This window comes from Miniopterus schreibersii (assembly GCF_964146895.1).
Source record: "Miniopterus schreibersii genome assembly, chromosome: 22".
Lineage (NCBI taxonomy): Eukaryota > Metazoa > Chordata > Mammalia > Chiroptera > Miniopteridae > Miniopterus > Miniopterus schreibersii.
The window spans coordinates 4,232,036-4,248,764 of NC_138124.1; the positions used below are offsets into that span (position 1 = coordinate 4,232,036).

Below are 16,729 nucleotides of genomic sequence, written 5' to 3' on the forward strand. Positions count from 1 at the left end.
TGGGGTGACCTACTACCTGCTAACCTCCCACTCTCTAAGAGACCTTCCCTGTTTGTCTCAAAACTTGAAGAATATAGCCTGGGTAAGAGGACTCTACAGAGGTGGAGTCCAGGAGCATCCAGGAGGCAGGAAGCCCAGCCCCACACAGAAAGGTGCTCCCAGTAAGGCAGGGGCACAGACAAGGCTGGTCTTCTCTGTAGACCTGGCCTCTGTAGTTAGGAAATGTAGCCTGATTCTGTCCTGACTATAGCCACTAAGGTTGCCAGACCCTCTACCCAAGCCTCCACGAGAGGGGAAGGGAATGAAGGACGGTGAGCACCATTTAATGGAAACATCTCTCCAGCTGTCCCTCCAGTGCCCCAAAGTGCACAGTTTCTGAGAATCTGATCATGGCCACAGTGCTAGGACCCCTCACTCCCCACTGTAGGTGTCTCATTCAGATCGAGGGCTCAGGGAACCTGTTTCATCCTGGTCTCTCCCCTTCTGTTGGTTCCAGCACCTATCTCTCTTTGTATTTCTGCTGAGCTCTCCTGGGGCCTCTCCCTGCTCTTGAAGCCTCTTCGGCTTGACCCTCCAGCCAGCAGGTGTTCCCCTTGCTGGATCCTTGGGTTCAGCCTAGGCCCAGCAACCGCAGTGCACACCCTTCCCCTCCCACTCTCCTGCCTCACCCCCACATGTCAGCTACTTCAAAAGGGAGCACAGAGGCCCCTGGAGACTGCCTTAGAGCTGGAAGGGACAGAGAGGAGGGCTAGGCTAAGGCCTCATTATAGAACAGGAAAACTCAGGTTCTAGGGGGCTGTGGGTTTCCCTTTCTCCCCCCAGGCTTCTGCCAGTTGGCTCTCTCAATCTCTCGCTGGTCCTAGGGTTGGTCTAGGAAGAAGTACATCTGGTCTTGCTCCCCTGTCTGAGCTCTCTGTGCTTGGGCCACACTCTTTGTAGCTCACAAAACTGTCACTGCTCCCATGGTTCGTCTTACAGCAGAGTGGGCACTTGACTTCCCCATCAGTCTTTGCTTCTGGTCTGATTTTAGTGAGAGGCTTACCACAGTGGGAGGGACTGGGCTTGAATCAGAATAAGGTTATCATTTGTCTCCCGACATTGGGTGTCCTCCAGAATCTGTTACAGGTCTATCGATGCCCCCTGCCAGTGTTGGTTAGAGGAAGGACCCCTGGGTCCCAGGCAGGGGAGAAAGATACCTGTGTTTCAGATGCAGAGTGGGGCACATGGTACAAAAAATGGTTCTGCTCTGGGGAGAGCTCTTGCCTCAGATCAGGCTCACCCTGGATGGACCTGGGTGTGGTTGGGAGGAGAGCCTTCTGTGATCGCAGCATGGGTCACACCCTGACTCAGGTGGATGTAGCTAAGTTTTCTAGAGTGAGGTTGGTATTTGAACAGAGACTTAGGCCTTGCTGTTTTGAGTATACAATTGGTTCTCATTATTCGCGGTAGTTATGTTCTATAAAGTCGCCGTGAACACTGAATTAGGGGATGGAGAGACTTTGCTCCTAGAAGAAATAGAGGGCCAGGTTCCTGCCAGTCTCCGGTCACAACAGTTTCATCAGCTGATCAGTACATAACCTGTTTGATGCGTGCTTCTGTCAGCAGAAGAGCCGATGGGGTTAATCTGGCACATGGGAAAGTTTCCTCCGGGCCTTCAGAGTAAGTGGGAGCCCCGGAGGGAGCTGTGGGACCTGAGTGTCCTCTGATGTCAGGAGCCCGCACCCAGGCAAGGAGCTTTCGCCCGAGGAGACCGCAGGGAGGAGAGCCTTTGTCGTGTAGCTCTGGGGTGTGGGCTTCAAAGTGGCCTTTCCAAGGCTCTGACAGGACTTCTGTGTGAAGGATGAGGGCAGGCAGGCTGACTGACAAGGACTTGAAGGGACAGGGAACAAATAATACCTATGGGAGGAAATTCATGAGGTGGCTCCAGATTGTCAAACCCTCTGGTATCAGGGAAAGTGGCCTTTTCAGGGAAGTGTTGCGTTTTGTCCTGTCAGTAGACAGCCGATGGCTCTTAATTTTTTTCAGAAAATGTGTGGCAGCAACAGATACTGTGCAGGAACCTTGTCAGTGGATTTGGCTGCTCCTCCCTCTGTGTGTCAAGGGCTGCCTCTGGTACACTGGGGGGCCCTCCCCTCCTCTCCCCAATATTTACAGGCTACAGGCCAGGAGGCAAAGGCCTCATCAGTCCAGGGAAGTGACTCCGAGACACATCCCCATCTGTGATGAGACACCATTATAAGTAATTAAAGCCACACACACCTTGGCAGATAAATAGGCGGAGGACATCTCTGACCCCACGGATAGGCCGGTCACTCCTTCGGGGGACGGCAAGAAAGGGGATTGAGAGAGGGGAGATGCTCATATTTTGGGTCCCTCTCTGGGTCCCCCAGGGGTGCTCCCCTCTGATTCCCTTCCTCATGCATTTAAGATTGGTGGTTACCAGCAGGGAACGGGTTTGGGGTTTGGGGGAAATGGGTGAAGGGGGACAGATGGTAACTAGACTTACTGTGGTGATCACTTTGTAAGGTAAACAAATACTGAATTACTATGTTGTATACCTGAAACTAACACAATGTTGTAATATCAATTTTACTTCACTAAATAACACAGAAAAAACAACAACGTGTAATGTGGGAGGAAATCACATGGACACAGCTCTGCCCGACTTTAGGCCTCGTTTCCTCATGTCCCCCAGGGGATTTAGCACAGAGATACTTTTAATTCTCCACACGCGTGTTTATCATGAGGGGTGGGGCCTCTGCCCTGCGTGATTGGAATACTGCTCCTCTCCCGGAGTCTCACTTTCTATCTCTCTTCAATCTGGTCCACAGCATTTTTCATCACGTGTCAGGGCTGCCAGGGCATTGAGAGATCACCTCGTACGCTCCAGGATTGGATGCTGCATCCCCTCGCCCACGTTCCCAGCAAGTGCTCTACATCTGACATTGTCTTTATTCTCAGTTTATTCAGCCTTTCCAAGGATCCTGAAAGAGCCAATGAAGATGTTCTCACCGGGTAACATGTACAGAATCCAAAACCCAATGAGCCCCCCTCATTGTTTATTTAGAGCCCTTGGTTCTCAAAGGCATCAGGAAATGGATCCATCCCCCCTGGTCACACAGCCGATTTGGGGTCAGATCCTACAGAATGAGGCACACAGGGGCCGCTCTAGATGGGTCACTGGGGAGAATTATGAGGTGTTTGTAGCAACGTTGGGCTCTCGATTATCTTTGTCCCCCTTGTGACAGCCCTGGGGCTGCAGCAGTTGTGCGTGTGCTGGGCTGGACCACTGGCTCCCGTCTGAGCAGTCTGCTTTGGCTCTTTCCCACAGGCCCCTTGGAAGGCTCCTTGGCTCTGTGTAAGGCCCTGGGGTTCTCTGCTCATCCCTTTCCCGAAACCCAGTCTCAGAAGACAACTTTACCTCTTGGCTGAGAGAGCAGAGGCCATCTGGGGAGCTAACCTGTCTTCTCCTTCTCTCCCTCTCTGTCCCCTAGGCAGGACTCCTGCTTTAGTCACAGGTTGTCTCTGTCTCGGAGGAAACAGAGACCTGGCCTCCACCTTCCCAGAGTCAACCGTCTCAACCTCTCCATCCCTTCGCGCTCTCCCTTCCTCATGTACCTGCACACAGGGCCCTCTCCCACCCCAACTAGCCCACCTTTCCCTCCCCTCTCCCTCCCCTCCAGATGCTGTCGGCTTCCCCTGCTCACCACTAAACTCCTTCAGGCTCCCTGTCCTGCATCCCCGCTTTCTTTCTGTTTCCCCGTGAGCTCTCCATCCTGGATCTCTTTGTGAAACTTGACCATGTTCCTTTGAGCCTCTTCTCTTTGTTAGCATCTGAGTCACCCACACTGTGCTGACTTTTCATCTGTTCAATAAATATTTATTGAGGTTTGTGTCAGGCCTCTTTTAGGCTCTGGAAACAGTGGGTAATAAGAAATGCATGGCCCCAACCCTCAGGGGCTTCCTGCCGACCATGGCTGATGGCCGAGATGCAAGATGGCCCCTCTGCTCCCTTGGGGCCGCTCCCAGGGCCTCCTGTTTTCTGTTTTGACTCATCTGCTGATGATCCACCAGCCTTTATCCCTGGTTGCTTCTTTCCAGGTCTCCAATCCCACCTCCAACCCATCTCCCCTCCCTGCATTGCCTTCACACTCTTTCCTTCCTTTTCACACCCTGGTCTTTATTCTGTATCTGACTCTTTTCTAGCCTCCTCCTGGGCCCATGCCAAGGAGGTGACCTTTCCCTCCTGGGAACCCTTTTCTAAATGCCATGCTCTCATCTTGAACGACTTTGAGTCAAATCTCAGGTCATCCTGTCACTTCTCAAATGTGTGTCTTGTTTCCCAAACCTGACTTTAAGCTTATTCCAAAAAGTCACTCTTATGTGGCATAATTCTTCATTTTCCATAGAAAACACAGCATGGGACTAAGGTCAGAGACTATAACAACTGTGTGTCAGATGATGCCTGGCGAGTGTGTCTTCACTCCGAGGCCCAGGCTCTCTAGAGGTGCCACAGACAGTGGGAAAGGCCCTGGATCTGCACCGACAGTTTCCTTTGGACCAAGCACAGGGCTGACATTTACATATTTCTCTCATGCGATCTTTTACTGGCTCTCTGAGGGCAAGGCTGCTGAAACCATTCTGCCCCAGACCTGCTGACACCAGCACCTGTCCTTTCCTACCTAGTGCATTGCCCTGCGTCCCAGTGGACCTTAAGCATTTACTCCGTACCTCTTGACCCTATGGTTTAGGTTTACAGACATGCAGCATTAGGTAGAGAGAGGACTCATATACCCCTCACACTCCCCAACCACAGTGCCCCTTATAAGTAACATGTCGCATTAGTAAGATACACTTGTCACAATTCATGAACCACTATTGATATATTTTTATTAACTAAAGTCCATGGTTTACAGTAGGGTTCACTCTTTGAGCTCTACACTTTATGGATTTTGACAAAAGCCTCATGTCGTGTAGCCACCACTGCAGTATCACACGGAGTAGCTTCACTGCCCTAAAAATCCTCTGTGGCCCAGCTGTTCATCCCCCCCACCCCCACCCCCACCTCTGGCAGCCACTGATCTTTTTCTGTTTCTTCAGTTTTGCCTTTTCCAGATGTCATGGGGTTGGAATCATATAGTGAGTAGGTTTTTCAGGTGGGCCTTTTTCACTTAGCAATATGCACTTTAGGTGCTCCCATGTCTTTACATGGCTTGAGAGTTTTTTTCTTTTCATTAAAATAATACTCCATCCTTTGGCTGTACCACAGTTACCTGTTCACTACTGAAGGACATTGTATTCGTTTCCCAGGGCTGCTCTCACAAAGCACCATAGACTGGGTGCTTTTAAACAGGAGTCATGCCCGGCCGGGCGTGGCTCAGCGGTTGAGCGTCGACCTAGGATCCTGGCAATCTGGGTTCGATTCCCGGTCAGGGCACATGCCCTGTTGCGGGCTTGATCAATGACTCTCTCATCATCGATGTTTCTATCTCTCTCTCCCTTGCCTTTCCTCTCTCTGAAATCAATAAAGATATATATATTTTTAAAAAAGTATTTTTTTTTTTTTAAACAGGAGTCCTTTATTGTCTCACTGTTCTGGAGGCTAGAAGACTAAGCAGGTTGTCTATGGCCACTGCCTCTGAACCCTGTAGGAGAATCCTTCCTCACCTCGTCCCAGCTCCTGGTGATGGTGGTGGTGTCCCTTAGCTTGCAGCCCCATTGCTCCAATTCTCTGTCTGCACATGGCATTCTCCCTGTATGTCTGTCTTCTTATAAGAACACCAGACATATTGGACGGGGGACCCACCTACTCCAGTATGACCTCATCTTGACTTAACTAGTTATATCTGCAGTGTCCCTGTTTCCAAATAAGATCACATGGTAAGGCACTGGGCGTTAGGACATCAACATATCTTTTTTGGCTGAGGGCACAACTCACCCCATAATGGACATCTTGATTGCTCCTAATATTGGGCAGTTACAAATAAAGTTGCTATAATCGTTTGTGTGGACACACGTTTTCAACTCATTTGCACAAATAGGTGTGTGATCACTGGATCGTATGGTATGAGTATGGTTAGCTTTGCAAGAAACCCCAGATTGTCTTCCAAATGGCCGGACTAAGTCAAGTCCTTTAGATTTCATGTGCGACTGGCCTCCACTGAGCAGCTCCTGTCCCGAGGTCTCCAGGTACCTGTCAGCGCACACCTGTCTAGAGTGTGTGTATGTTCACATGTGCATTTGTATAAACCTTTCTTGTGTTCTAAACTATGCCAGCAACTGATGACTGTATCATTCTTATTGGACGTTCACATAGACTAATAGTGAGTCCCCTTCACTGCTAACTTGTCTTTGGTCAGAGGCCCATTGCCATGTTCACTACAAAACGGTCCCCTTGACTTACTGACCAATGTGCTCCTGCCTTCACAGGGTCTCACAAACAGCTAATCATCATGCTTCTCCATGGACTGACCTGAGCTCCCAATGGCCCTCATCCTTTCGGGCATCTTGTTTGGTGCCCCAAGGCCTCGCTGATGCCTTCTCTTCCCCGTGCCATTTTCAAGCTGACTCTGGCCTTCCAGGCCTCCCACACTGATTCTGTCTTCCCCACGAGTCTCTGCACTTTGAACCAAAGGTGTGCATCCTGCCTCAGCCCCTCCTGGCTGGTGGCCTTTTCATGCTGCTTCCCCAAATCTCCCTCTCGTCCTCCCCAGCTGACTAGGAAGCTCTGCCTCGGCATCTTCTTCATAGGCCCTCACTTTCCCAAGGCTGTCAGTACCCCATCTGTGGTGGTTCCTTCCGACTCTCTCCTTCATTCCTCAGTCAATCAACAAACATCCGTCGAGCTCTTATTAGGTACCAGGCACTGTGACATGGGCCCTGGGAGTGAGTGGAGAACCCACTCTTTCTTACCCCTCTTTGGCTATATTGCAGCTGTTTGAGGACCTGGGTTCACTCTCTTTTCCTAGGGCAATGCGTGGTGCATCCCTCTAACATACCAGCCTCCATGGCAAGGACTCATACAGATCCAGAGCTGGAACTGCTCGGTCTGTGGACTGTGTCCCTTTAACGTGGACCAGTGACTCCTCCATCAGAAGTGAACGAGTGGCTTGTCTCTTCCTCTCTTCTGAGCCAGTTGGCCGTGGGGCTTGCCTTTTCTGGAAGAGTTGCTGCGAAGTCCAGCTTCCCAGCTGTGGCGGGAATGCAGCCTTTTGTGCGTAATACAGTATTAATAGTGCATCGGCATGATATAGATTTCTGTCATCTTCTATGCTAACAAATATCACTTAGTGTGGGGTAATGATGAGTGTTTATTCCCAGCCACTTAGTTTAGCATAATGGACTTGCAGATGAAATATAGAAAATGGGCTCCTTCATCTGGGAGACTAGGGCCCCTGCTGCTGCTACTGCAGGATAAGCCTTTCTAGCTTTTTCTCCAGCAGAAGTCCTGGTGGATTTGTCTGATGGAAGGAAGGGGATCTGGGTACAGAGCCGGGCTGGGAGCTCCTCCTCTGAGAGGTAGCTGAAGAGAGGAGGCTGGCATAGCAGGGGTGGCTGTTTGCTCCGTGTGGTTGATTTAGGCAGCAGGCTTGGCTATGTGTGACACGGGAGCATAGGACCCATGGGGGGGGGACGATTCTGATGCATCCCGTCCCTCATTCTACTGCTCAGGTCTTGCCAGTCCCCATCAGGGGAACCGTAGGTCAAATCTTGATAAAGGTCACAGTGATACCTGCCTTAGTCCTTTTCACTGCTTGGGTATCTCCAGGTCGTGCTTGCCAGCCGTCTTTCATGCAACATTTTCAGTGGACATAAATTAGAATTGTTCCCCTTGGGTGTTTCTTCAATCCTGTTTTTAGATCCAATTAGACTAGTAGCATACCCCTGAGGATCCTGAGATGCTACACTCAGTGAGCCCGAGGAGGAAGGGATTACTTAGACACATTACCAGTGTCCTTTCTGTCTGGAAAGAGCTGATGGTGCCAGAATGGGGTGTCTTTGGGAACCAAGGCAGTAAGTCCTGGGCCCATATGCTTGAGCTCGTCCTGAGGGTCTCAGCCCCTAGAGATAAACTTCTTTTGAGTGTTGACTCCCCAGCCCCCTAGATCTATGTGTAACCCAAGCATGGCATTTTATCATGTTTTTTCCCTATCACAGGAAGAAAAAAAATCAAATGATGTCATTTACCCCAAATTATCTGAAAATGCTAGACATGAGCACGCACTTTGGAGCTGTAACCAACTAGTTAAAAGGGACTGACCCATGTCCATCTCCCTGAGCCAAGACAGCCTGCCTTCCCATTGGACACCATGGCCTCACCTGCTCTATGCTTTCTGCCATAACCACACACTCAATGTTAGTAGCTGCATGCAGTCATGCTAATTAAGTAATTAGGCATCATTATGCTCACTGTAAATACACAGTAATTGGTTTTAAAAAAGTTCTTCAGGGATAAGTGTGTGCTTCATGGTGGAGGAGGTAGAAGCTGTCACTTCCTGGTAGAACGTGAACCCAGGGGAGGCTGTACCCAACAGCTGAAAGCAAGATGTGGGGTGGGTCCTTGGTTTCTTGCCCAGACCCCTGGAGCAGAAGGACTGCTTGTCATCTTGGCATGTTTTGGCCTCAGTCTTGTCTTCAAGTAGTGGAAGCATTAGCTCCCCTCCAGAGATTCACTCCAGCTCAAGATTTCCCAGAGATATTTTTACCCTTTTCTCCATCCACTGCATTCAGGCGCCCAGCCTGTATTTTAAGGGGGATGGTTCTGAACTAGCCAAGAAATACACCAAGGGGTCAGGTAGGAATCTAACTTTGGGCTTGATTGCTGGACTTAAGAAGTTTTCTTGGACTTAAAACCAAAATGGGCTTCTTGATGCCTCTCCCAGGTCTTGAACTTGGGGTGCACAGACAGGAGTTGTCTATCCAGTTGCATGGAGGGTCATGGTCTGCCTCAGCTTTGGAAGTCAGGAAGCTTAGGGGCTCCCTGAAATATCACACATGCAGAGGGTGTCCCCCTTCTTGGCATTAGCCCTGCCCAGAAGAGAAATATGATGGTAGAAGATGGGTTTTGCCCATCTCACCCATCAGATAAGCCACTCACTTCTCACAGGGAGGAGCCAGAACACAGATTGAGGGAAGGGCCGGGGTTACCTCCTATGTCTCCAAGGAGACAAATTCCTCTTTTATGGGCAGAGGCTAAAAGGCAGGAAAAGGGAAAAAATACACCCTCCATCCTCAGAGACAGCAGGGGGATTTGTTAGTGTTGGTCCCTATTAGTATTCTCTTTGTAGAAGCCCTTTTCCAGGAGAAAATGGTCATTTCCATTTCCTATGAATGAGCACATGAGTCACACTGCTGACGGGAGATGTGCCAAAGAGGCTGGGAGGTTCTCGTTGGCGTTATGCTGTATTCTTAATGGTCAGTAATTACTAAAACCCAAGTTCACCCTCCTCTTAGCCAAGAAGGCCAGAGTCCAGCTGTTCTCCCATCCTCTCCCAGCTGCTTTAACATAGGGCTTCCTAAATCGTGCTCTGAGGGTTATTAATAGGTGTTTCTAAAAAATAATGTTCCACGGTCAAATAAGTTTGGGAAAAGCTGGATTGAATAAGTTTTCTACTGTGGAATTCTGTGAGCCTTTAATGGTGAAGGTCATTGCAAATTTGCAAGAGGGGACTTGGGTCTGCAGCATTTCCCAAATTTATTGAGCCACTGTGCCTGGTTTCTAAGGATACCTGTAGCATCTCTGTGGACACAGCTGTTCATGGGATAACATTCAGGGCTGTTCTGAGGCATTCCTTGTCTCCAGGCAGATCTGCCACTTAAGACTGGAACCTCAGGGAGCTATTCCTAAGGAGAAATGCACCCTCAAGATGCAAGCTGCTGTCTCCAAACCATTGCGTGTTCCAAAGCGCCTCCGTATTTCAAGAAGGAGAAGAATAAATGGAGTGGGCCTGGCAGGGTCTGGCCAGCTGAGAGAGGGAGCTGAAACTTTAGTTAAAAAAGAGAGTGCAATGGGTATGGGTGGCCCTAGACCCTGGTCCCAGCCTGCCAGTTCAGTGACTGCATGAGTGTCGGCAAGGCAGCTGCCCTCTTTAAACTTGAGATAAGAAAATAGGCTTCCTCAGCTGGCATTTTTTTGAGAGGAAGTGGCATGGGAATTTGAAAGGGCTCTGTCAACTTGTGTAAGTGGCATATACGTGATCATCCTTGCCTTGACAACATTATTTTTGCAACTATCTGTACAATTCCTGATTCAAATATGCTGGTTGGGGAAAAGCTTGACGGTGTCAAATATAGAGGTTTTCAAAGCTTGAAGTTATTTCTGAAAAGATAAGAATCCTTCCCTCCAACGACTTCTTCCCAGTACTAAGAAATAGCATTTTGTCACCCAGATCCAAAGCCACAGAAATGCTCTTAGGAGTCACGACTGTAATATGTGGGTTGTCAGGGAATGATGGATGTTGATGAGCAGAGGGCTCAGGCCAATTTCCTTTTGGGTTAATGAGACTGAAAAGCTGTGGGCTCAACTAGGGGTTGGCAGAGAGATTCATGGTGGGATTCTCTTGTTTGTTTGTTTTACCCTCCCCCTTGCCAGCAAACATTATTTTGTTGAAACTGCAGTGACTACAGGCTCCCCTGCTCCCCTGTAAACCCGCCAAGTGCCTCACACTGAGTTACTTCTATGTCTGTGTCCATATGGTACCCTCTGTAGTTAGGCTTTAAATGCCCATCTGCTCAAGTGACTTCCTTTTGGCTTGTTCTTACACATGAGTACACGGCTCCTTCATTCTTTCTCAGCAAACTTATACACGGTACCTCCCGACACAAATCTACAGATATGTGGGTCTTGTTCACATTTGTGTGCATATTTCTGTTCATGTTTGTGCTTATCATGTTTTGGACACTGATCATATCATTTAGGATCCTTTCAACCAAAAGTACTAGACCCACTGGGCTTAAGCAAGGAGGAAATTGACCACCACATAACCCAAGTGAACAGCTGGGCAGGTTCCTGTGAAGTACATTAGGGCTCCAGTTCTGCTTTTCTGTTATTCTCTTGCCTCTGCCTCTCTTTGTTTTGCTTGACCACCAGGCTGCTTCCCCTCATGGTTACAAAATGGTTGCACCAGCTCCAGGCATCACAACCACACACTTGGACCAGGGGCAGCACAGAGTTACCTCTGTTTGTGTGTTGATCAAGATTGAGAAACCTTTTCTCAAAGCCCCCAGCAGTCTCTCCCTTCTGTCCCATTCACCAGAATTATGGCACATGTTTATTCCTAAACCAGGCACCCATAAAGAAAATGGCACAAGCACCTTAGGCTCATCCAGACTTTACCTTAGGTTTGGGGATAGAACTCACTTTCTTAGAGGCATACAGCTGCCTGGAGAGGAGTAAATGCCTCCACAGAATCGGGGTTTGTTAGCGAGGAAGAAAAGGGAAATGGCTGTTAGAAATGACAGTGACTGCCATCCTAATGCTTCTCCAAGAGGAACACACATGCTCACCCAGCCATTCAGTCTCCTGTTCTTCTAGGAGTCGGCAGAGGCCTTGCGGGGCAGAGGTGGTGGGAGGAAGATGAGAACATTGATCTCATGTAAATTTTACTCCTCGTGTTTCTCCTCTTAGAGAGAGCAAGCTGGTAATTTGTGGTTTCGTCATTGCTATTCTGTCTGGTAAATTGTCCTGCTAATTTTCAAGGCTGTACTTACATGCCCGAGCAAAGAGACATTTCTTCATGTGGTTTTAGTTGGATCCGATGATCTTGATTGAGCAAGCTGTGTGAATTCTGGGAGCGGCTGAGTGGCCCTCTGGGAGCAGAGTTTCTGGAGAGTAGGTATTAGCAGGGACTGGTAGAGCCAGGGTCAAAGGGGATTAGTGAAGAGAAGGAAAATAACCTTGACTGAGTACCTACTAAGGGCCAGGCTCTATACTTTAAGTGTGTCAAAATAATAATAAAATCTTACATGCATACTGCTTACTGATGGACACTAAATACAGTTTAAATGAAATCGTTTAATCCTTACAAAAGCCTTATGAGGTAGGTGCTACAACTTTCCCATTTCATTGACAAGGAATCTGAGTCATGTGGGAGGTAAAGACACTGCTGTAGTCTCACAGCTCAGAAATGACAAAACTGTGATGTGACAGAGCCCGCCACCCTCCCTTCCCCTCGTCCGGTCTTTCTGCATCAGATCCTCCAGAAATGCAAGTGTTGTGACCTTGCTTACAGTCTAGGAAACTGAGACTCAGAGAAGTTGAACTACTTGTTCGAGGTCTCTTGCTGGTCAGCAGTGGAGCCAGGATTGACACTCGGGGGTTTAGGGACACTCCTCTTCCCCGGCCAGGCTGCCTCCGCTAGTAGCTCACCACTCCACCTGCACCCGCACCTCCTGGGAGACTAAGGATGGTTTCAGAGATTTCTGGACAGATGCTAGTGTGGGTGACCCATGGTGCCCCCATCCAGTCAGCAGAAGGCAGCCCCTTTCTAGCACTTGCATGGCTCCTGTGTAGGCAGCCAGCTCCGCACTACACCCCCCACCTCCAGAGGTCACTGAGAGGTTCAGAGGCCTGGGAGCAGGACTCTCAGGTGGGGTCCCACTAGTGATGGGCACTGGAGGTGGAGGAGGAGGGCGCAGGCCGTTGGATCCGAGCTGACCTGTCCCGGCCGAGTGTCTGTTTACCCTCTCCTGGTGGGTGCGGAGCTCACATTGTCACCTGACTGTGGCGAGCTGGGCCTCTCACTGGGCACTGCGTTAGCTTTGGTCCCCGGACCTAGACTTGCTGGCGATGGAGCAACTCTTCGCATTGGATTCTGGGGGTTGGGTGGCTCTAACGCCACTGGTAATAAAGAAGTGTTGGGACTAAACTCCTAATGGCTCATTGATGGGTTGAATTATGCTCAGTGTAATTCTGAAAATAGGTTTTAAATATGTGCTTGGGGATTTGTGAGGATTTGTTACTTAGGAACTTCAACTCAATCATGGCTGGTTTGACAGAGACGTCAATATGGTAGCCGGGGCTGGGGCCATGCTGTTCATCTGACCGAGACCCCCGGGACCAGGACCGCTTTCCAGAAGGGAGTGTGGGCAGGTGTGGAAAGGTCCCCTTCTCCTTCATATATACCCCTTGGCAGGGGTCTTGGGAGGGTCATCTTGATTGACCCAACCATTGCGAACCCCTCAATATTGCTAACGTGGATGGAGCCACATAGAGTCTGAATTCTCCCTTTTACTTCCTCTGAAGCTAGGGAGTGCAAAAGCTGCCCTCTCCCTAATTCCAGGTTTTTGCTTTTCCTGGGGCATCACTCAGGGAAAGAACCAAAGGGAAGCCTTCATGGAGGCCTAGTCAGCCTGTTGGCATATTCAGGCATCATCTGGTCTACTTGGCATCCTTGAATCTCAGGTCTAAAGATGGAGCTGTGTGACGGCTCCTGGTCTGGGGCTGGGCTTCTAATGCTCATATTTCTTTTGGTGAATGTCAAGTTAATTTGGAGACAATAGAGCTAATGAAGTTCCCTCTGTGAGGAAGCAACCATCAGCATATACGCAGAGACCTCTCAACACACCTAAAATTATTCATGTTATATATTTCTTTCCCTCTGGCCTATCAGGGACCTATAAAATGCCTTCTATTTTTTGGTGCACGGTGGGTCAGAAGCAAATGAGGGATGTTATAAATGAGCCTCCCTGAGGCAAAATCGGAGGCATAGCAAGATGGAGGGGAAACTGGTCAGCGGCCTTTTTCTAGAGCTTCTGTTGTCTACCGCATTTTCACCTCTGTCTGCAAGGCTGTATTCCCTATGCCCTTTCCTGGGGCAATTTATGCCCAGCCAGTTGTTAGGAAAAACAATGTTCTCAGGGAAGGGAGGAAGTAAAAACAAAACCTGGAAGAAAGGAAAAAAATTACACTCAGTTCTAATAAAGAAATTACTGACGTTCTACATTATGAACTGTATTAATTTTTAATGTCTGAGAAAGGAGTTGATTTATAATGCATCTTTCTCAGCTGCAGTGCCTGTCCCCAGCTAATAAATAAATGACAGGTCTCTCGTATTAAAAGTATCCGTCATTTTATGTCGTTGGAATGTAAATGGTGAGAGGCATTGACTGAGAGGCCCCTGGGAGCTGGCCTGCCCTGCTGGGCCCAGTTGGAGAAGTGCAGGCCTAGTTCTGAAATGGGAGGCAAGTTCATTCCTTCCTCTTGGTCTCAGCACAGTGACCCAAAATAGCTCCAGCTCTCGTGGTCCTGGAGAAGGTTCATAGGAAGAGGAAATGGGAGGCTTAGGAAGTTAGGATGAAAATTTAAATTCCTGGTCCTTAAGCAGAACCCACATGTCCTGACAAGGCACTGTAGGAGTTGCATGTTCAGTCATTCATCTTTGGTTGATGGTGATGTCTGACGCACAACTCTGGTTCATCTCTCTGTGCCTCTTAAGATAAACAATATAAAATAAAGCCTACTGTTTGTCTCCAGTTCCAAAGTGGTATATGCTCATGCTAACTATTTTGGGGAAAATCCAGAAAAGCACAAAGAAGAAAACAGGAATCACCCCACATACCACACCCAGTGATGACTGCCGGGAACACTTCGGTGCACTGCCTTCTAGTCTTTTCTCTTTGCATAGATATGCACACAGACAGATAACACGCATACACGCCTGTGCCAACACATATGCAGATATTATGCAAAAATGAGATCCTATACTCTACACGGTTTTATCACCTGAGTTTGTCACTTAACAATAAGTCGTAGACCTTTATTATTTCATATCATTAAAGAGTATGCAGCTATTTTTAGTGTCTACATATTCGTGGCCCAACGTATTCACGGTGGTGCCATTGGAGAGCTGGCAATCACTCAGTCACAATGCACATCTTCATTCTCTGTCACAGGGCCAACCCCAGAGTAAACACAGTGCCTAAGAAAAACGAGGACAAGAGATGGCTTTAGCACAGAGCTCGTAATTACGGAGCAGCTGCTGTGCTGCAGAATCAATGCTATGAGGCCGAGAAAGGAGCAGAGTGGCATGATCCCCCTGAGGGGGTCCACCCTCCAGCTGGGGAGAAAGGCCAGAGCAGTCCCCAGGGACCCAGGCATAAGGCTCAGAGACCCTGCAGCTAAAGGGCCCAACATGCTTAGAGAGCAATGGCTTATTCTAATAGGGGAGCAGAGGATAGGACGGACGGAGTGTTTGATCCACAAAGCTACGGAGGCATTAGATGGACAGAGATGGAAGGGATGGACCTTCCAGGCCACAGCAGCAGTAGCTGGAAGCAGAAAGGAGGCCTTGGAGGGGCAAGGATGGAGGTCACAGGTGACTGGAGAAGAGGCCCTGGAGAAGAGGGAACAGGTCCTATTGATGTGTTACATAGTAGAGGTAATTGAAACAATAATTATGATTTTTTTTTTCATAGAACTTGCACTTAAATGTCTTTGTTTGCCACACTTGTCATTGTTATCAGTTTCTCAGAAGTAGGTAATATCTTGAAAAGTGAAGAGACCGTGGAGATTGGAGTAAAAAAGGTAAAACAAAGTAGGTGGTTCTCTCTGAATGTAGGGACTTTTCCAGAGAGACATAGAAAGACCCCTGTTCCAGAAAGGAGCAAGCTGAAACAGTCGCCATGGAAGCCTTTCAGCTCAAGGAGCATTACCTAGAAAATGAGAGAGATTCAGCAGTTGCTGCAGGCAGGTTTTTACTCCTTCTGATTTATTTTTATTGTCTTCATAGGCTTATAAAAATGGACGTTTGCTTGGATTTTGAGACTAGCATTCCTTCCCCTCCACATATGAATTTATTTCTTGATTTGTTGTGCACATTTCTAAACACAGATAGGTCAATGCCTTTTGCTTTTGAAAAAGAAACAGGAAAGTCTCTGTAGCTGGGAAGAGGAGGAATCAGAGACCCAGTTTCTGTGGAGAAGCTGCTCCTGTGCTGGAGAGATGCAAAGCAGAGCCCCTGAGCACGCATTGCTGGAGCACTGGAGAGAGCCTGTGTTTTTGCCATGTCGAAAAGTGGAAACACAAGATCAAGTCCTAGCCGGCCCTGGTGTTATAACCAGCCAATTGCTGTATGATCCTCACTTTTATTTTTGCCTTCAAATCTTGGACCCAAAATTATTCCAGCAATAGGACTTGGCTAAAAGCAAAGTTTTTCCTTTCCTGCTCTCGAATTCTCTTTTACTTAACTTCCTTATAGAATATTGAATTTTAAAACATCTTTTAAAATTTTTCACCAGCAATTTAATATTTCTATTTTTATTTTAAAAATTTTATGTATTTTTATTCCTATTCCCTCATCCCCTCCCCTTTGGCAATCATCAGCTTGTTCTCTATATCTATGAGTCTGTTTCTGTTTTGTTTTACTTAATCATTTATTTTTAAATTTTTTTTAGATTTCACATGAGATCATACCAAATTTGTCTTTCTCTTTCTGATTTATTTCACTTAGCATAATACCCTCTAGGTTCATCCATGTCGTTCCATAATACCCTCTAGGTTCATCCATGTCGTTCCAAACTGCAAGATTTTATTCTTTTTTATTGCTGAATAGTATTTCATTGTATATATGTGCTACTTTTTTATCCATTCATCTATTGATGGACATCTAGGTTGCTTCCATATCTTGGCTATTACTAGTGATGCTGCAATGAACATGGGGGGGAGTGCATGTAAACAAATTAGTGCATTTGTTTTCTTTGGGTAAACACCCAGAGTGGAATTGCTGGATTT

The 16,729-nt window shown here is 48.0% G+C and overlaps 1 protein-coding gene across 11 annotated transcripts in view; it reads left to right on the forward strand.

Annotated features, from left to right (window-relative positions):
* NTRK3 (neurotrophic receptor tyrosine kinase 3) overlaps positions 1–16,729 on the forward strand; it is a 326,297-nt gene that overhangs the window by 213,848 nt on the left and 95,720 nt on the right. The gene's annotated exons all lie outside the window — the stretch shown is intronic.